Genomic DNA, 22,418 nt, shown 5'->3' on the forward strand with positions numbered 1-22,418 from the left:
CTTCTGCCACTTAACAAGATTTTAGTATGGTTTTGGCTACTAGGCATGTCCCCGTAGATGCCATTGTATTATTGTGATCCTTCTACAACTAAACAAGATTATAGTATGGTTTTGGCTACTGGGCTTGTCTCTGTAGTTTACATTGTTTTATTGTGATCCTTCTACCACTAAACATGATTATAGTATGGTTTTGGCTACTGGGCATGTCCCTGTAGTTTCCATTGTATTATTGTGATCCTTCTACCACTAAACAAGATTTTAGTATGGTTTTGGCTACTGGGCTTGTCCCCGTAGTTTCCATTGTATTATTGTGACCCTTCTACCACTAAACAAGATTATAGTATGGTTTTGGCTACTGACTTTTTTCCCTGTAGTTGCCATTGTATTATTGTGACCCTTCTACCACTAAACAAGATTATAGTATGGTTTTGGCTACTGGGCATGTCCCCGTAGTTGCCATTGTATTATTGTGACCCTTCTACCACTTAACAAGATTATAGTATGGTTTTGGCTACTGGGCTTGTCTCTGTAGTTTACATTGTTTTATTGTGATCCTTCTACCACTAAACATGATTATAGTAAGGTTTTGGCTACTGGGCATGTCCCTGTAGTTGCCATTGTATTATTGTGATCCTTCTACTACTAAACAAGATTTTAGTATGGTTTTGGCTACTGGGCATATCCCTGTAGTTTCCATTGTATTATTGTGATCCTTCTACCACTAAACAAGATTATAGTATGGTTTTGGCTACTGGGCATGTCCCTGTAGTTGCCATTGTATTATTGTGATCCTTCTACAACTCAACAATATTATAGTATGGTTTTGGCTACTGGGCATGTCCCTGTAGTTGCCATTGTATTATTGTGATCCTTCTACCACTAAACAAGATAATAGTATGGTTTTGGTTACTGGGCATGTCCCCGTAGTTTCTATTGTATTATTGTGATCCTTCTACCACTAAACAAGATTATAGTTTGGTTTTGGCTACTGGGCATGTCCCCGTAGTTTCCATTGTATTATTGTGATACTTCTACCACTAAGCAAGATTATAGTATGGTTTTGGCTACTGGGCTTGTCCCCGTAGTTTCCATTGTATTATTGTGATACTTCTACCACTAAACAAGATTATAGCATGGTTTTGGCTACTGGGCTTGTCTCTGTAGTTTTCATTGTATTATTGTGCTCCTTCTACCACTAAGCAAGATTATAGTACGGTTTTGGCTACTGGGCATGTCCCCGTAGTTTCCATTGTATTATTGTGATACTTCTACCACTAAACAAGATTATAGTATGGTTTTGGCTACTGGGCTTGTTCCTGTAGTTTCCATTGTATTATTGTGATCCTTCTACCACTAAACAAGATTATAGTATGGTTTTGGCTACTGGGCTTGTACCTGTAGTTTCCATTGTATTATTGTGATCCTTCTACCACTAAACAAGATTATAGTATGGTTTTGGCTACTGGGCATGTCCCCGTAGTTTCCATTGTATTATTGTGATCCTTCTACCACTCAACAAGATTATAGTATGGTTTTGGCTACTGGGCTTGTTCCGTAGTTTCCATTGTATTATTGTGATCCTTCTACCACTAAACAAGATTATAGTATGGTTTTGGCTACTGGGCATGTCCCCGTAGTTTCCATTGTATTATTGTGATACATCAACCACTCAACAAGATTATAGTATGGTTTTGGCTACTGGGCTTGTTCCTGTAGTTTCCATTGTATTATTGTGATCCTTCTACCACTAAACAAGATTATAGTATGGTTTTGGCTACTGGGCTTGTCCCTGTAGTTTCCATTGTATTATTGTGATCCTTCTACCACTAAACAAGATTATAGTATGGTTTTGGCTACTGGGCATGTCCCCGTAGTTTCCATTGTATGATTGTGATCCTTCTACCACTCAACAAGATTATAGTATGGTTTTGGCTATTGGGCTTGTCCCTGTAGTTTCCATTGTATTATTGTGATCCTTCTACCACTAAACAAGATTTTAGTATGGTTTTGGCTACTGGGCATGTCCCTGTAGTTTCCATTGTATTATTGTGATCCTTCTACCACTAAACAAGATTATAGTATGGTTTTGGCTACTGGGCTTGTACCTGTAGTTTCCATTGTATTATTGTGATCCTTCTACCACTAAACAAGATTATAGTATGGTTTTGGCTACTGGGCATGTCCCCGTAGTTTCCATTGTATTATTGTGATCCTTCTACCACTAAACAGGATTATAGTATGGTTTTGGCTACTGGGCATGTCCCCGTAGTTTCCATTGTATTATTGTGATCCTTCTACCACTAAACAAGATTATAGTATGGTTTTGGCTACTGGGCATGTCCCCGTAGTTTCCATTGTATTATTGTGATCCTTCTACCACTAAGCAAGATTATAGTACGGTTTTGGCTACTGGGCATGTCCCCGTAGTTTCTATTGTATTATTGTGATCCTTCTACCACTTAACAAGATTATAGTATGGTTTTGGCTACTGGGCTTGTCCCTGTTGTTTCCATTGTATTATTGTGATCCTTCTACCACTAAACATGATTATAGTATGGTTTTGGCTACTGGGCATGTCCCTGTAGTTTCCATTGTATTATTGTGATCCTTCTACCACTTAACAAGATTATAGTATGGTTTTGGCTACTGGGCATATCCCCGTAGTTTCTATTGTATTATTGTGATCCTTCTACCACTAAGCAAGATTATAGTATGGTTTTGGCTACTGGGCTTGTCCCTGTAGTTTCCATTGTATTATTGTGATCCTTCTACCACTTAACAAGATTATAGCATGGTTTTGGCTACTGGGCATGTCCCCGTAGTTTCTATTGTATTATTGTGATCCTTCTACCACTAAGCAAGATTATAGTATGGTTTTGGCTACTGGGCTTGTCCCTGTTGTTTCCATTGTATTATTGTGATCCTTCTACCACTAAGCAAGATTATAGTATGGTTTTGGCTACTGGGCATGTCCCCGTAGTTTCCATTGTATTATTGTGATCCTTCTACCACTAAACAAGATTATAGTATGGTTTTGGCTACTGGGCTTGTACCTGTAGTTTCCATTGTATTATTGTGATCCTTCTACCACTAAACAAGATTATAGTATGGTTTTGGCTACTGGGCATGTCCCCGTAGTTTCCATTGTATTATTGTGATACTTCTACCACTAAACAAGATTATAGTATGGTTTTGGCTACTGGGCTTGTTCCTGTAGTTTCCATTGTATTATTGTGATCCTTCTACCACTAAACAAGATTATAGTATGGTTTTGGCTGCTGGGCTTGTCCCTGTAGTTTCCATTGTATTATTGTGATCCTTCTATCACTTAACAAGATTATAGTATGGTTTTGGCTACTGTGCTTGTCCCCGTAGTTTCCATTGTATTATTGTAATCCTTCTACCACTTAACAAGATTATAGTATGGTTTTGGCTACTGGGCTTGTCTCTGTAGTTCCCATTGTATTATTGTGACCCTTCTACCACTTAACAAAATTATAGAATAGTTTTGGCTACTGGGCTTATCCCTGTAGTTTCCATTGTATTATTGTAATCCTTCTACCACTAAACAAGATTATAGTATGGTTTTGGCTACTGGGCTTGTCCCTGTAGTTTCCATTGTATTATTGTGATCCTTCTACCACTAAACAAGATTATAGTATACGTTTGACAACTGGGCTTGTCCCTGTAGTTTCCATTGTATTACTGTGACCCTTCTGCCACTAAACAAAATTATAGTATGGTTTTGGCTACTGGGCTTGTCCCTGTAGTTTCCATTGTATTATTGTGATCCTTCTACCACTTAACAAGATTATAGTATGGTTTTGGCTACTGGGCTTGTCCCTGTAGTTTCCATTGTATTATTGTGATCCTTCTACCATTAAACAAGATTATAGTATGGTTTTGGCTACTGGGCTCGTCGTGTAGTTTCCATTGCATTATTGTGATCCTTCTACCACTAAACAAGATTATAGCATGGTTTTGGCTACTGGGCTTGTCCCTGTAGTTTCCATTGTATTATTGTGACCCTTCTACCACTAAACAAGATTATAGTATGGTTTTGGCTACTGGGCTTGTCCCTGTAGTTTCCATTGTATTATTGTGATCCTTCTACCACTAAACAAGATTATAGTATGGTTTTGGCTACTGGGCTTGTCCCTGTAGTTTCCATTGTATTATTGTGATACTTCTACCACTAAACAAGATTATAGTATGGTTTTGGCTACTGGGCTTGTTCCTGTAGTTTCCATTGTATTATTGTGACCCTTCTACCACTAAACAAGATTATAGTATGGTTTTGGCTACTGGGCTTGTCCCTGTAGTTTCCATTGTATTATTGTGATCCTTCTACCACTCAACAAGATTATAGTATGGTTTTGGCTACTGGGCTTGTCCCTGTAGTTTCCATTGTATTATTGTGATCCTTCTACTACTCAACAAGATTATAGTATGGTTTTGGCTACTGGGCTTGTCCCTGTAGTTTCCATTGTATTATTGCGACCCTTCTACCACTAAACAAGATTATAGTATGGTTTTGGCTACTGCGCTTGTCCCCGTAGTTTCCATTGTATTATTGTGATCTTTCTACTACTCAACAAGATTTTAGTATGGTTTTGGCTACTGCGCTTGTCCCCGTAGTTTCCATTGTATTATTGTGATCCTTCTACCACTAAACAAGATTATAGTATGGTTTTGGCTACTGGGCTTGTCCCCGTAGTTTCCATTGTATTATTGTGATCCTTCTACTACTCAACAAGATTTTAGTATGGTTTTGGCTACTGGGCTTGTACCTGTAGTTTCCATTCTATTATTGTGACCCTTCTACCACTAAATAAGATTATAGTATGGTTTTGGCTACTGGGCTTGTCCCTGTAGTTTCCATTGTATTATTGTGATCCTTCTACCACTAAACAAGATTATAGTATGGTTTTGGCTACTGCGCTTGTCCCCGTAGTTTCCATTGTATTATTGTGATCCTTCTACTACTCAACAAGATTTTAGTATGGTTTTGGCTACTGGGCTTGTACCTGTAGTTTCCATTCTATTATTGTGACCCTTCTACCACTAAATAAGATTATAGTATGGTTTTGGCTACTGGGCTTGTCCCCGTAGTTTCCATTGTATTATTGTGATCCTTCTACTACTCAACAAGATTTTAGTATGGTTTTGGCTACTGCGCTTGTCCCCGTAGTTTCCATTGTATTATTGTGATCCTTCTACCACTAAACAAGATTATAGTATGGTTTTGGCTACTGCGCTTGTCCCCGTAGTTTCCATTGTATTATTGTGATCCTTCTACTACTCAACAAGATTTTAGTATGGTTTTGGCTACTGGGCTTGTACCTGTAGTTTCCATTGTATTATTGTGACCCTTCTACCACTAAATAAGATTATAGTATGGTTTTGGCTACTGGGCTTGTCCCTGTAGTTTCCATTGTATTATTGTGATCCTTCTACTACTCAACAAGTTTATAGTATGGTTTTGGCTACTGGGCTTGTCCCTGTAGTTTCCATTGTATTATTGTGATCCTTCTACCACTAAACAAGATTATAGTAAAGTTTTGGCTACTGGGCTTGTCTCTGTAGTTTCCATTGTATTATTGTGATCCTTCTACTACTCAACAAGATTATAGTACGGTTTTGGCAACTGGGCTTGTACCTGTAGTTTCCATTGTATTATTGTGACCCTTCTACCACTAAATAAGATTATAGTATGGTTTTGGCTACTGGGCTTGTCCCTGTAGTTTCCATTGTATTATTGTGATCCTTCTACCACTAAACAAGATTATAGTATTATTTTGACTACTGGGCTTATCCCTGTAGTTTCCATTGTATTATTGTGACCCTTCTACCACTAAATAAGATTATAGTATGGTTTTGGGTACTGGGCTTGTCCCTGTAGTTTCCATTGTATTATTGTCACCCTTCTACCACTAAACAAGATTATAGTATGGTTTTGGCTACTGGGCTTATCCCTGTAGTTTCCATTGTATTATTGTGATCCTTCTACCACTAAACAAGATTATAGTATGGTTTTGGCTACTGGGCTTGTCCCTGTAGTTTCCATTGTATTATTGTGACCCTTCTACCACTCAACAAGATTATAGTATGGTTTTGGCTACTGGGCTTATCCCTGTAGTTTCCATTGTATTATTGTGACCCTTCTACCACTAAACAAGATAATAGTATGGTTTTGGCTACTGGGCTTGTCCCTGTAGTTTCCATTGTATTATTGTGATCCTTCTTCCACTAAACAAGATTATAGTATGGTTTTGGCTACTGGGCGTGTACCTGTAGTTTCCATTGTATTATTGTGATCCTTCTACCACTTAACAAGATTATAGTATGGTTTTGGCTACTGGGCTTGTTCCTGAAGTTTCCATTGTATTATTGTGATCCTTCTACTACTCAACAAGATTATAGTATGGTTTTGGCTACTGGGCTTGTTCCTGTAGTTTCCATTGTATTATTGTGGCCCTTCTACCACTAAACAAGATTATAGTATGGTTTTGGTAACTGGGCTTGTCTCTGTAGTTTACATTGTATTATTATTATCCTTCTACCACTAAACAAGATTATAGTATGGTTTTGGTAACTGGGCTTGTCCCTGTAGTTTCCATTCTATGATTGTGATCCTTCTACCACTAAACAATATGATAGTATAGTTTTGGCTACTGGGCTTGTTCCCGTAGTTTCCATTGTATTATTATTATCCTTCTACCACTAAGCAAGATTATAGTATGGTTTTGGTAACTGGGCTTGTCCCTGTAGTTTACATTGTATTATTATGATCCTTCTACCACTAGACAAGATTATAGTATGGTTTTGGTAACTGGGCTTGTCCCTGTAGTTTCCATTCTATTATTGTGATCCTTCTACCACTAAACAATATTATAGTATGGTTTTGACTACTGGGCTTGTCCCTGTAGTTTCCACTGTATTATTGTGATCCTTCTACCACTAAACAAGATTATTGTATGGTTTTAGCTACTGGGCTTGTAGCTGTAGTTTCCATTGTATTATTGTGATCCTTCTACCACTAAACAAGATTATAGTATGATTTTGGCTACTGGGCTTGTCCCTGTAGTTTCCATTGTATTATTGTGATCCTTCTACCACTAAACAAGATTATAGTATGGTTTTGACTACTGGGCTTGTCCCTGTAGTTTCCATTGTATTATTGTGATCCTTCTACCACTAAACAAGATTATAGTATGGTTTTGGCTACTGGGCTTGTTCCGTAGTTTCCATTGTATTAGTGTGACCTTTCTACCACTAAACAAGATTATAGTATGGTTTTGGCTACTGGGCTTGTCCCTGTAGTTTCCATTGTATTATTGTGATCCTTCTACCACTAAACAAGATTATAGTATGGTTTTGGCTACTGGGCTTGTCCCTGTAGTTTCCATTGTATTATTGTGATCCTTCTATCACTTAACAAGATTATAGTATGGTTTTGGCTACTGTGCTTGTCCCCGTAGTTTCCATTGTATTATTGTAATCCTTCTACCACTTAACAAGATTATAGTATGGTTTTGGCTACTGGGCTTGTCTCTGTAGTTCCCATTGTATTATTGTGACCCTTCTACCACTTAACAAAATTATAGAATAGTTTTGGCTACTGGGCTTATCCCTGTAGTTTCCATTGTATTATTGTAATCCTTCTACCACTAAACAAGATTATAGTATAGTTTTGGCTACTGGGCTTGTCCCTGTAGTTCCATTGTATTATTGTGACCCTTCTACCACTTAACAAAATTATAGTATAGTTTTGGCTACTGGGCTTGTCCCTGTAGTTTCCATTGTATTATTGTAATACTTCTACCACTAAGCAAGATTATAGTATTGGTTTGACAACTGGGCTTGTCCCTGTAGTTTCCATTGTATTACAGTGACCCTTCTACCACTAAATAAAATTTTAGTATGGTTTTGGCTACTGGGCTTGTCCCTGTAGTTTCCATTGTATTATTGTGATCCTTCTACCACTTAGCAAGATTATAGTATGGTTTTGGCTACTGGGCCTGTCTCTGTAGTTTCCATCTTATTATTGTGATCCTTCTACCACTAAACAAGATTATAGCATGGTTTTGGCTACTGGGCTCGTCGTGTAGTTTCCATTGCATTATTGTGGTCCTTCTACCACTAAACAAGATTATAGCATGGTTTTGGCTACTGGGCTTGTCCCTGTAGTTTCCATTGTATTATTGTGACCCTTCTACCACTAAACAAGATTATAGTATGGTTTTGGCTACTGGGCTTGTCCCTGTAGTTTCCATTGTATTATTGTGATTCTTCTACCACTAAACAAGATTATAGTATGGTTTTGGCTACTGGGCTTGATTTGTAGTTTCCATTGTATTAGTGTGATCCTTCTACTACTAAACAAGATTATAGTATCGTTTTGGCTACTGGGCTTGTCCCTGTAGTTTCCATTGTATTATTGTGATCCTTTTACCACTTAACAAGATTATAGTATGGTTTTGGCTACTGGGCTTGTCCCTGTATTTTCCATTGTATTATTGTGATCCTTCTACCACTTAACAAGATTATAGTATGGTTTTGGCTACTGGGCTTGTCCCTGTAGTTTCCATTGTATTATTGTGATCCTTCTACCACTAAACAAGATTATAGTATGGTTTTGGCTACTGGGCTTGTTCCGTAGTTTCCATTGTATTAGTGTGATCCTTCTACTACTAAACAAGATTATAGTATGGTTTTGGCTACTGGGCTTGTCCCTGTAGTTTCCATTGTATTATTGTGATCCTTCTACCACTAAACAAGATTATAGTATGGTTTTGGCTACTGGGTTTGTCCCTGTAGTTTCCATTGTATTATTGTGATCCTTCTACCACTTAACAAGATTATAGTATGGTTTTGGCTACTGGGCTTGTCCCTGTAGTTTCCATTGTATTATTGTGATCCTTCTACCACTTAACAAGATTATAGTATGGTTTTGGCTACTGGGCTTGTCCCTGTAGTTTCCATTGTATTATTGTGATCCTTCTACCACTAAACAAGATTATAGTATGGTTTTGGCTACTGGGCTTGTCCCTGTAGTTTCCATTGTATTATTGTGATCCTTCTACCACTAAACAAGATTATAGTATGGTTTGGCTACTGGGCTTGTCCCTGTAGTTTCCATTGTATTATTGTGACCCTTCTACCACTCAACAAGATTATAGTATGGTTTTGGCTACTGGGCTTGTCCCTGTAGTTTCCATTGTATTATTGCGATCCTTCTACCACTAAACAAGATTATAGTATGGTTTTGGCTACTTGGCGTGTCACTGTAGTTTTCATTGTATTATTGTGATCCTTCTACCACGTAACAAGATTATAGTATGATTTTGGCTACCAGCCTTGTCCCTGTAGTTTTCATTGTATTATTGTGATCCTTCTACCACTAAACAAGATTAAAGTATGGTTTTGGCTACTGGGCGTGTCACTGTAATTTCCATTGTATTATTGTGATCCTTCTACCACTAAACAAGATTATAGTATGGTTTTGGCTACTGGGCTTGTCCCTGTAGTTTTCATTGTATTATTGTGACCCTTCTACCATTATACCAGATTATTGTATGGTTTTGGCTACTGGGCTTGTCCCTGTAGTTTCCATTGTATTATTGTGACCCTTCTCCCACTAAACAAGATTATAGTATGGTTTTGGCTACTGGGCTTGTCCCTGTTGTTTCCATTGTATTATTGTGATCCTTCTACTACTAAACAAGATTATTGTATGGTTTTGGCTACTGGGCTTGTCCCTGTAGTTTCCATTGTATTATTGTGACCCTTCTACCACTAAACAAGATTATAGTATGTTTTTGGCTACTGGGCTTGTCCCTGTAGTTTCCATTGTATTATTGTGACCCTACTACCACTAAACAAGATTATAGTATGGTTTTGGCTACTGGGCTTGTCCCTGAAGTTTCCATTGTATTATTGTGACCCTTCTACCACTAAACAAGATTATAGTATGGTTTTGGCTACTGGGCTTGTCCCTGTAGTTTCCATTGTATTATTGTGACCCTTCTACCACTAAACAAGATTATAGTATGGTTTTGGCTACTGGGCTTGTCCCTGTAGTTTCCATTGTATTATTGTGACCCTACTACCACTAAACAAGATTATAGTATGGTTTTGGCTACTGGGCTTGTCCCTGTAGTTTCCATTGTATTATTGTGACCCTTCTACCACTAAACAAGATTATAGTATGGTTTTGGCTACTGGGCTTGTCCCTGTAGTTTTCATTGTATTATTGTGATCCTTCTACCACTTAACAAGATTATAGCATGGTTTTGGCTACTGGGATTGTCACTGTATTTTCCATTGTATTATTGTGATCCTTCTACCATTAAACAAGATTATATTATGGTTTTGGCTACTGGGCTTGTTCCTGTAGTTTCCATTGTATTATTGTGACCCTACTACCACTAAACAAGATTATAGTATGGTTTTGGCTGCTGGGCTTGTCCCTGAAGTTTGCATTGTATTATTGTGACCCTTCTACCACTAAACAAGATTATAGTATGGTTTTGGCTACTGGTCTTGTCCCTGTAGTTTTCATTGTATTATTGTGATCTTTCTACCACTTAACAAGATTATACCTTGGTTTTGGCTACTGGGCTTGTCCCTGAAGTTTCCATTGTATTTTTGTGACCCTTCTACCACTAAACAAGATTATAGTATGGTTTTTGCTACTGGGCTTGTTCCTGTAGTTTTCATTGTATTATTGTGATCCTTCTACCACTTAACAAGATTATAGCATGGTTTTGGCTACTGGGCTTGTCACTGTAGTTTCCATTGTATTATTGTGATCCTTCTAACACTTAACAAGATTATAGTATGGTTTGGGCTACTGGGTTTGTCCCTGTAGTTTCAATTGTATTATTGTGACCCTTCTACCACTAAACAAGATTATAGTATGGTTTTGGCTACTGGGCTTGCCCCTGTAGTTTCCATTGTATTATTGTGACCCTTTTACCACTAAACAAGATTATAATATGGTTTTGGCTACTGGGCTTGTCCCTGAAGTTTCCATTGTATTATTGTGATCCTTCTACCACTTAACAAGATTATAGCATGGTTTTGGCTACTGGGCTTGTCCCTGTAGTTTCCATTGTATTATTGTGACCCTTCTACCACTAAACAAGATTATAGTATGGTTTTGGCTACTGGGCTTGTCCCTGTAGTTTCCATTGTAATATTGTGATCCTTCTACCAATAAACAAGATTATAGTATGGTTTTGGCTACTGGGCTTGTCCCTGTAGTTTCCATTGTATTATTGTGATCCTTCTACCACTTAACATGATTATAGTATGGTTTTGGCTAAAGAACTTTTCCCTGTAGTTTCCATTGTATTATTGTGACCCTTCTACCACTTAACAAGATTATAGTATGGTTTTGGCTAGTGGGCTTGTCCCTGTAGTTTCCATTGTATTATTGTGACCCTTCTACCACTTAACAAGATTATAGTATGGTTTTGGCTACAGAGCTTTTCCCTGTATTTTCCATTGTATTATTGTGACCCTTCTACCACTCAACAAGATTATAGTATGGTTTGGGCTACTGGGCTTGTCCCTGTAGTTTCCATTGTATTATTGTGACCCTTCTACCACTAAACAACATTATAGTATGGTTTTGGCTACTGGGCGTGTTACGGTATTTTCCATTGTATTATTGTGACCCTTCTACCACTAAACAAGATTTTAGTATGGTTTTTGCTACTGGGCTTGTCCCTGTAGTTTCCATTGTATTATTGTGATCCTTCTACCACTAAACAAGATTATAGTATGGTTTTGACTACTGGCCTTGTACCTGAAGTTTCCATTGTATTATTGTGACCCTTCTACCACTAAACAAGATTTTAGTATGGTTTTGGCTACTGGTCTTGTCCCTGTAGTTTCCATTGTATTATTGTGATCCTTCTACCACTAAACAAGATTTTAGTATGGTTTTGGCTTCTGGGCTTGTCCCTGTAGTTTCCATTGTATTATTGTGACCCTTCTACCACTAAACAAGATTTTAGTATGGTTTTTGCTACTGGGCTTGTCCCTGTAGTTTCCATTGTATTATTGTGACCCTTCTACCACTAAACAAGATTTTAGTATGGTTTTTGCTACTGGGCTTGTCCCTGTAGTTTTCATTGTATCATTGTGACCCTTCTACCACTAAACAAGATTTTAGTATGGTTTTTGCTACTGGGTTTGTCCCTGTAGTTTCCATTGTATCATTGTGACCCTTCTACCACTAAACAAGATTTTAGTATAGTTTTGGCTACAGAGCTTTTCCCTGTAGTTTCCATTGTATTATTGTGACCCTTCTACCACTAAACAAGATTTTAGTATGGTTTTTGCTACTGGGCTTGTCACTGTAGTTTCCATTGTATTATTGTGACCCTTCTACCACTAAACAAGATTTTAGTATGGTTTTTGCTACTGGGTTTGTCCCTGTAGTTTCCATTGTATCATTGTGACCCTTCTACCACTAAACAAGATTTTAGTATTGTTTTGGCTACAGAGCTTTTCCCTGTAGTTTCCATTGTATTATTGTGACCCTTCTACCACTAAACAAGATTTTAGTATGGTTTTGGCTACAGAGCTTTTCCCTGTAGTTTCCATTGTATTATTGTGATCCTTCTACCACTAAACAAGATTATAGTATGGTAAGATTATAGTATGGTTTTGGGTACTGGGCTTGTCCCTGTAGTTTCCATTGTATTATTGTGACCCTTCTACCACTAAACAAGATTATAGTATGGTTTTGACTACTGGGCTTATCCCTGTAGTTTCCATTGTATTATTGTGACCCTTCTACCACTAAACAGGATTATAGTATGGTTTTGGCTGCTGGGCTTGTACCTGTAGTTTCCATTGTATTATTGTGACCCTTCTACCACTAAACAAGATTATAGTATGGTTTTGGCTTCTGGGCTTGTCCCTGTAGTTTCCATTGTATTATTGTGATCCTTCTACCACTAAACAAGATTATAGTATGGTTTTGGCTACTGGGCTTGTCCCTGTAGTTTCCATTGTATTATTGTGACCCTTCTACCACTAAACATGATTATAGTATGGTTTTGGCTACTAGGCTTGTCCCTGTAGTTTCCATTGTATTATTGTGATCCTTCTACCTTTAAACATGATTATAGTATGGTTTTGGCTACTGGGCTTGTCCCTGTAGTTTCCATTGTATTATTGTGACCCTTCTACCACTAAACATGATTATAGTATGGTTTTGGCTACTGGGCTTGTCCCTGTAGTTTCCATTGTATTATTGTGACCCTTCTACCACTAAACAAGATTATAGTATGGTTTTGGCTACTGGGCTTGTCCCTGTAGTTTCCATTGTATTATTGTGACCCTTCTACCACTAAACAAGATTATAGTATGGTTTTGGCTACTTGGCTCGTCCCTATGGTTTGCATTGTATCATTGATACGAAGTACAAGTGAACTAAGAATACTTTTTAAATGTACATTTAAATAAATCTGCTTATCATGTTGTTTCGTTTAATGGCACACATTATCTATTATAAATTATGCAACTGCATGTGTTAAACTTAAGGTCTTGGTCAAAGTCACAATCACTGTAGATAGAATGGTAATTCATATATACCGTTTCTGAAACTGTTAATGATGCTTTTTATGGTATGCTATTTAAGTTGTTGTACGTTGACATGTTCCATATAGTAGTCGTACAAAGACACTGACATAAATATAATAATGAAAGCTAGATGAGGCATTACACATGAGATGGTAGATCAAGGATTGTAGTTCTTCACCGTGTATAATCGAGTCGAAGTAATCACGAATTTAATGGAGCAGTTGCTCGTAATTTTGAGGAAAAAATAAGTGCATTTTTTAAAATATCAATTTTTTTGAGGCTGCACTCTCACAGATTGACCATTTTGACAACTTTTTTTGTCTTGGAATGAGCCATTTTTTAATTTATTTTTTTTGCTTAAAGGTGTGGAAACCAGTCATACAGGACTGCTGAAAAAGATCAGATCGCAGTTTTTTATAATTGCCGTTCTAAAGTGAAGTTGTATTGCTAAAAGAATTACTAACGATTTAAGAGATACGAACATTAGGCAGTTTTTCCAACAATTGTTATAGGTTCTATTGTGAGATTTAACATTACTAAAGAATTGGCATTGGCGCAAAAATAAGCTGAATACAAGACAAAACATGACAAAACTGTCTATCTGTTAGAGTGCAGCTTAAATCCACTATGAGCACGAAATGTACGTTGATTAAACCTTTGAATCAGCATCTTTTATGTTGATGAGAATGACGTCGTTAGGTCCTGAAAGTCGAAAATGTGTCTTGATATTGGCAAATTGATTAAACCGAAAGTCAACAAACGTGCTCGTCTTTCAGAACCTAATGACACAATTCACAATAACACAACAGATAAAAAAAAGTATAATGCGCATTCCGTGTACACAGCATATTTGTTAAGATGATTAAACGTTAAAGATTGTTTCTTTTCTTTTTTTTAAATACACATTTCCATCCCGAAATTTGAACGCGCATGCTTAAATATATTCGTGAATATAGAATACTACGGCTTGATTCTCCATATTGTTTCTTCAAAGAGGACTTGATGTTTTTATACAAAATTAAGCCGTATTCATAAAACACCTAAGTGGATATTTTCATCTTTGTAGAATTTTTCGTAATTCTTGACAAAGATTATTTTAAATACCCTCCACTTTTCATCAAATTTATTCATATGCATTTATTGTTTAAGCATTTTTTTTGATTTTTTTATAGTTTTATAATGGTGTACAAACATATTCAGTTTTCTTAAAAGTCAACTTAAAAAAGGCAATTTAACACTAAGTTGAAAATCGTCAATATAAAGATGCTTAAAGAATACGGCCCATTATCTAATAATATATAATTGCCACTAATACCTGCTAATGTTTTTATTGAGATCGGGGTCACCATTAGAAAGCCAAACTTAGATTAAACTTAAATTTAGAAGTAAAATCTGTCTGTTGTATATAGGATATGACCATCCAAACATAGTTTGATATACATTTAAGACAAATATAAATCTAACACCGTATTATGCCATAGTGTTACAGTCTGCTTAATACGTACAAGAACCTTAGAGGGATTAGCTGTTATTTCTTAGAATACAATTTGCATTTACAGCCAATGAAATTGCAGATAGGAAATCGTTAAGTACTAGGCTTTCTCATTAAGAATTTCAACTTTAGCAGGTAGTTAAAGGTCCGCCTACAGCACAATCCCTGCGTTAACAATGTGTCAGCCAATGAGGTTGTATTCTTAGTCAGAAAGATAATCTGAAATAAAGTAAACTCTTAATGATTAAGGAGGGCTCATCCCTAGGCTCACTCCGCACATTCTTAATGATTAAGATTTTAATTCATGTCATCCAACTAGTTCGTGGTTCTATCAGATCCGGTTTTCTAAGTGCAAGGACCACTCAAGCATGTTGAGAATGTCAATGAACGTGATGTTGCATCTAATTATAGCAACATGAAAGGCATTTTTGGAGTTAAGATAATGTAAATTATATTTACGTTTTGTTGAGGTCAAGTGCTTGTCAGAATGTTTGTGATTGTTCTAAACCAGAGCATCACCTACTTTACTAATCAAGTTATCTAGACTAGTTAAAGAAGCACAATAAAGTTAAAAGGGACAAACTTTAGGTCAAAGGGGAAACTAAAGGTCAAAGGGGAAACACTATAGGTTAAAGGGGCATAATTTACGTTGAAGAGGCACACAATATATGTTTAAGGGGCACATTGTAGGTTAAAGGGGCACTGTGTAGGTTAAAGGAGAACAGTATAGGTTAAAGGGCCACACGATGTAGGTTAAAGGGGCACCGTATATGTTAAATTGGCACAATATAGGTTAAAGGGGCACGATTTAGATTGAAGGGGCACTGCATAGGTAAAAGGGGCATACTATAGGTTGGTTCAAACATTTTTATTTTAATTTTACTCGTTTGACTTGTATGATCAGAACAAAAGCAAAACACTTGATAAGTGTACAGATAAAGAACATTAGTGATATAGTGGCGCTTTTTAACTTGGGAATTTGTAGCTACGTACACAAAGCATTTGCTTCTTTGATTTGATCATGACGTCAAACGTGTAAACACAATAATGCATTAACATGTTTTTATTTATTTTGTTGGCATCGTCATATACTGTGAGCGGATTGTACGCTGTAAACAAAGACTGTGACAGTTTTCTTGATAGAAAACAACAACATTGAGACTGCTCAATTCCGGCGCAAGTGATTCTTGGATTGAAGTTGGGCTTAAGTCAGTGCAAGCGAGCGTAAACAAGGTTTTATTTTCAATAGCCTCACTCAATTTTAGGCATTAGACTAGGCATACAATTGGTTGACAGATAAACAAAATTAGCCTTTATATATGTGCTTTTCGATAAATAGCACCGTGGTCACATATTCCCTGGTTAAAAAGCGCCAAAATATCGCAAATAGCTTTTATCTGTACCCAAATCACATGCCTTTTTTGTTGTGATCATTAAAGTAAAAAAGAAATCTTCATCACTAAGATGCTACTTCAGGTCATCTTACTGACTTAGAATACAATCTCATTGGCTTGCAAATTGTCAACGCAAAACCTGACGCATGGAGAATAAATCGAATGTGTGGCAGTAAGCGGACTTTTAAACACCATCGAAAGTTGAATTTCTTAATGATTAAACCTAGTGTAACGTGCGAAATCAAACCAAGGCAAGCAAATCTCTTCAGAGAAAAGCATGCTCGACCCTGAAGGGGTCTGCTTGCCTTTATATATAGTAAATTCTCTATCCACACAGAACCCGGGCTTTGCTAATTTGCATATTACCAACCAAGTAAACATACGTACTATGAACGTACTTCCGTATATAACTGAATGTTATACTATGAATTCCTACCTGAAATGTCATGGGCTGTTTTCTAACAAGTGTTAAAGGGACAAGTGTTAAAGGGACTAGACACCAGATGGTTCCAAAAACGGAAAATAGAGTATATCCTCAAAACAAGCCAGGGAGTGGCAAGGCGAACTAGGATGAGACCCATTATATACATCATTATACACGATTCAAAGAATAAACGCAACAATCGTGTCGTTATCTCAGCTAAGATTAATTATAGCGCATAATGGTTTCCCAGTTTAAAAAAATCTCAGAATGTTTTTTTTCAAAAACCTTGCAAGGCATGTGGTCGTTACACATATTAAACTGTCATTAAGCGTTTGAGCAACTCGGTGTCATTTTGAGCAGAGTTAACCTTTTTCAAAAGTTTCAATCGATCAATTGAATCTCCGAGTTGTTCTGTCGTGCTCTGTATCTACCTGGTTTCAAAGCAGTTTATGGCTTCCTTACAAAGCCCGTTTGTTCCGGGAAGTCATGATCTGTGTATATTTAGCAGTTGTGTGTCACGCGATGAGTACAAATAGATATACCAACTGCTATTTATAAGCTTACTGGATTTTACGTGGTAGTCAACCCCAGTGAACCGCGGTATCAAATTTATGTACGTTTTAGACAAAAAAAACAATCTTGCGATTGTATCATCTGCTCTCTAGTCCCTTAACTAACATTGTGTCCCTTTAATGTTTATATTGCATAAATGTCTTTCTTCAAATGAATATTTCATTTCATAATCCATCAAAATTACGAATATAGGGTTTAGTTGACAGCTTGTTATGTTCAAACTAAGTTTATTATCTAAACGAAAAGCTTATCTAAAGAAACTAAATTGTTTAAAAAAACTATGTTATATGAAGAGGATATGGTCGCATTAATATCCGACACAAAATACTGTTCTTCTCCTTATTGCAAAAATATCCCAAATAAATAGAGGAAGCTACTTGTGAAAATATGTTTTTCCATGAAACCCGTGAAATAAAATACGATCTTACAATTAAACAAACACATTTTCTGTTTCATTCATGCTTATTTTGGGGGTTTTATTTTATTTTAGTTTATTTTCTTAATTATCACATTATTTGAAGTGTTTTATTTACGCCGCTACCCGTGAGACGCCCCTCACACAAAACTATAGCTGATGACGTACTTGTCAATTTTCTATATCCGGATTGTTGAGAAAAAGTTATCTGATTTTTTTTATGTTGTTTATTATTTGATCGATTTTAGTGCAAACACATTATAAGCATTCATCAGTGAGGTGTTATGAGTGAATCTTTGTTTAAAAGAAGGTTTATTTAAAACGGGGCATGAATACATAACCAATTTACTTCGCCGCCATTTATTCAATGGACATTTGAAAGGTCGAACGTGTTAGCAAAACAATTGCGTATAATCATTGGATATAAAACGGTTTTCTTAGTTTTAGAGTTTGTTTCATGAAACATGGGTATTCAGTCATCTCATTGTCAAAGACAAGTCTGATTCGCTTGAAGACAGGTCGATTTCCAGGTAAAGAGTGAAGACCACACTAGGTTATTTACACATTTTGAGGCGTGGTTAGGGTTAAAAAGTATCAGTTCATCAGCAAAATGTTGTGTGATTTTTTTCGGGAAGTTCGTATCACGTATAACAACGACAAACAGTTCAAACTATATTTCAACGATGATATTTTATTTATGTTCGAGAGTTTTTGTCTGTAATCTGTTATGAAAGCAACTGTTCAAACATTTAGCCACAAAGTTCCAGAAAACGATTGAAAATAGGATTACCATTTCTCCAATAAACGGTAAGTTGATTATTTTCAAAAATATTTTTATTTAAACTTACATAACCTTTTTCGTCTTTTTTTGCCAACATTTTCTTGTTCAAAGTGAAGTGTTTTGTTTTGATCAAGAGGAAGTAACTACAAAGAATTTTAAAAATAGTTCTAAAAGTTGATATTTTCACTCGTTATTTTGCAGTGAAAATCAATTTTATATTTTCAATGTTGTTATTTCACTGATAATACTTCATATTTCATCGAAAAAGCATAGAAGGTAAAACCGGTTTTGACAGGACCAGGGCATGTCAATGTTACAGGACATAGATTGTCGTGCCGACTGACCCTAGTTTTCGCGACCGAACCTAGTTTTTCCGACCGACCCTACATTTTTTGGAGTTTAATGGATATATGGATTTTTTTATTAATTCTCTTAAATAAAAGAATTTATTTGAGTGAACACGTTAAAATTTGACTATTTTATTTTTAAAACTTTCTACGATTATAATGACTTACCCTGATATAGGTCGGTTTGGTACAGAGTTCTGCTTCTCAAAAAAAAAGAAGAAAAAAGGTGTGCCTACGTACGTACGTACCTACCTGCCTGCCTGCCTGCCTGCCTGCCTGCCTGCCTGTCTGCCTACCTACCTACCTACCTACCTACCCTATCGTTTTGAAGTTGTTAACAGAAACAAAGAATTCATTTGTTTGGCCTGACAACTACAAATTTTCTTTGCGATTTTAACGTTAATGAAGACAAATTTACACGTAATTCGCGTCATATTGTTTCACACTGTTAAATAATTTGACAACCAAAGACGTTCAAATGATAGAAAAAAAATATCACTACAGCTTATCCTCAGAAGTTCGCAACAGTACTTGTATTTTTTCTGTATCTATACCAGGAACTACTTGATTCATGAGTGGGAGATAATTGTGAAGGTCCGGTTAACAAAGTGCACTGAACAATGCGGCATGTTCAAAATGTCGACGTACGTGATGTTGCATCTGAATGTAGTAACACGACACACATAATTGGTGTTGAGATTATTCAAATTATGTTTACGGTTATTGAGGTCAAGCGCTTGTCAGAAAGTTGTTGCTTGTTTTAATCCAGAGTAGCCCATACCTAGCTGAGAATTGTCTAATCATAGTTGCATCAAGTAAGCTAGATTAGTTTATACTGTGTGAATATTGTATGAGATAAGCCGTAATTACTGCATGTACAAAGCCCACACATGGGTGTAAAACAATGGCCTTGAAATAAAAACCTTTCTTATTGAGGTTGTACAGCAACGATCAAATCCAGATATTAAAAGAAACATAATGAGATACAAGAGAACCGGTGCGATAACCCTTTGCGAAGATACATCTTGGTTATTTAACGTTTTCGGTGTAAAGCTCCGATAAACTTTACTTTTTTTTGTTAGGCAGTACTGAGTATAGAATTTCCAAGAACAACCCTGTTGACGCCGGGCGTTAGACAATAGAGCTACTAATACCGTATTTTAACGTCTTTCGATGGGTTTGTCGCGGTCGGAGTTTGAATCCGCGAAATTTCGCAACCGAAGCGAATGCTCTACCACTGGGCAAGTGAGGGCGATGTACTGGAGCTGGTTGTTTGTACAACATTAACAATCGAAACACCCTCGGCTATTATCCAAGGAATCATAATTTAGATAATATCCGAAGTTGTTCCGATCTTTAATAGTATATCGGTATCTATAGCTAGCTTCTTAAGAAACTCTGGCTTGTCCTTTGGGCTCGATGGATATGATTTAGTGATTTCAATGACTATTGAATAGCTTTCACCAAAACTGACATTCAAGTTTACATTTGATGTGTGTTTTGTGTTGTGCGTCGGATTGAACTCCCTATTCCTTATTCATCAAGAAACACAAATGCTATACTCAGTCGACAACTTGCTTTGTACAAACTGTCAAATATTTCTTCGTATAACATATCTAATCAAACTAAATCATTAGTTATTAAAGGGACTAGACACCAGATGGTCCCCAAAATCGGCAAATACAATATTTCATCAAAACAAGCATATAATTGTCAATATGAATTAGTATGACCATTTTACATGATAATATAATATTTTGTCGCGCTAGCGGAGTTTATCTGTTTAGAAATAGCGCATAATGGATTCCCAGTTTATAGTGTGTATATTTAGCATGTGAAAGTCACGTGATTAGTCAAGACAAATATACCGACGTTATTTTTACATTTTCTGGTATTAATAACAACCCGCAAAAACTGTGAAAGATACATGTGTCGTAAGCGATATGATACATCATTAAGTTATACGCAACGATATCAATTTTATGTATTTTTTTTTTACTATTTTCTTTTTCGTCTTGCAATGGTATCATCATCTGGTGTCTAATCCCTTTAACAACGATGTCAGCATGGTTTCTGTCACAATCCATACAAATAGCAATTCATGCAACGTAGCAAATATGAGAAATAATAATTGATTATTGTATTTTGACTATACCAGGACATGGCAATGTTACAGGACTTGGGTGTGCCGTACCCAGTACGATTTTCTTTACGATTTGAACATAGATGATGACAAGTTTACACGTAATGCGAATCAAATTATTTCAACTTGAAACATTAATATTTTATAAGAAAAGAGTTACGTTTAAACTGTCTGTAATAGTGATTGCGGTTAAAAATGGGAATCTTTTTTTGCTAAATATATTACTTTCTATTTTTACACAAAAAAATATGACATTTCTTTACTACATATAGATGAAAAATCGAGTGTCATATATATTATTTAAATAATATGATAATGATAAAAGAAAAAAATCCGAAATAGTTATGGAATAGATTTATTACTATAAATGACAAACTTCGTTGCACATGTGTCATAACCTTGCCGATGGATTATTTCTATCCTGCTGTGAATGCGCCGCGGGGTGGGCCATAAAACCATTACCGTACAGTTGAATACACAATTTTTGGGCATCGATTTTCTACAAATTTTACATAAATGTTCAAAAAGGACCAAAAAATCCATTATTTTGAAAAGTGCATTTGAAAGAGAAAAAACATTCTTCATTTAATCCGTTGGAAGCTTAGCGATCGGTTGTCTATAATAACTTTAAATAACAAAACAATTTTAGCTCCTTCTTATTTCAATGTAACTTTTAATGACTTGAAACTTGAAACTTGTTTATTTGATTAAACGCCTAATTTTATAAATATACTCAATGGCGTTGTACACAGTAATGTAAACAAATATAAAATCGACATCAATACAATTTCATAAAACACACGAAACATACTCAAGACAGGTAAATGCGACATTATAAAAATAAAATGCGATTGTGTGAAAATAAAAAAAGAATAAGTTTAATTAAAACTTATATGTGTCTACTATAAAATATGAAAGCGTCATACCCAAAAGCGTCATATACCACTATGTGAGTACTGTGTGGCCCATATTTAAGAGTATCGTAAAATATATTTTTAAAATATACATGAAGGAATTAAATAATATAAAAATAAATGTTGAACAAAACAGAAAATGGTTTGGGTCAAAACAGTCCGCCCACCAACACTGTGTTTATTTAGAATAATGCATAGTAGTCCCTGAAGTAATGCGTTTTCAAGTTTTTCTTAAAGCATTCTGAAGATAACGAGTTCCTGATGTTACTTGGAAGCTCGTTCCAGAGTTTCGGACCAACGGTACTGAAACTCCTATCGGCGAAAGTCTTTCTT

The 22,418-nt window shown here is 36.2% G+C and overlaps 1 protein-coding gene across 2 annotated transcripts in view; it reads left to right on the plus strand.

Moving 5' to 3' along the window:
- The first annotated feature begins 18,156 nt into the window (after positions 1–18,156).
- The window catches only part of LOC128213153 (uncharacterized), a 76,431-nt gene continuing 72,169 nt past the window's right edge, over positions 18,157–22,418 (plus strand). For both annotated transcript variants that reach the window (XM_052918701.1, XM_052918704.1), the window contains exon 1: positions 18,157–18,707. The gene's annotated coding sequence lies outside the window, so the exon portion shown is untranslated. The remainder of the gene's footprint in view (positions 18,708–22,418) is intronic.

The sequence above is a fragment of the Mya arenaria genome, chromosome 13 (genome assembly GCF_026914265.1).
Source record: "Mya arenaria isolate MELC-2E11 chromosome 13, ASM2691426v1".
NCBI classification, from domain to species: Eukaryota; Metazoa; Mollusca; class Bivalvia; order Myida; family Myidae; genus Mya; species Mya arenaria.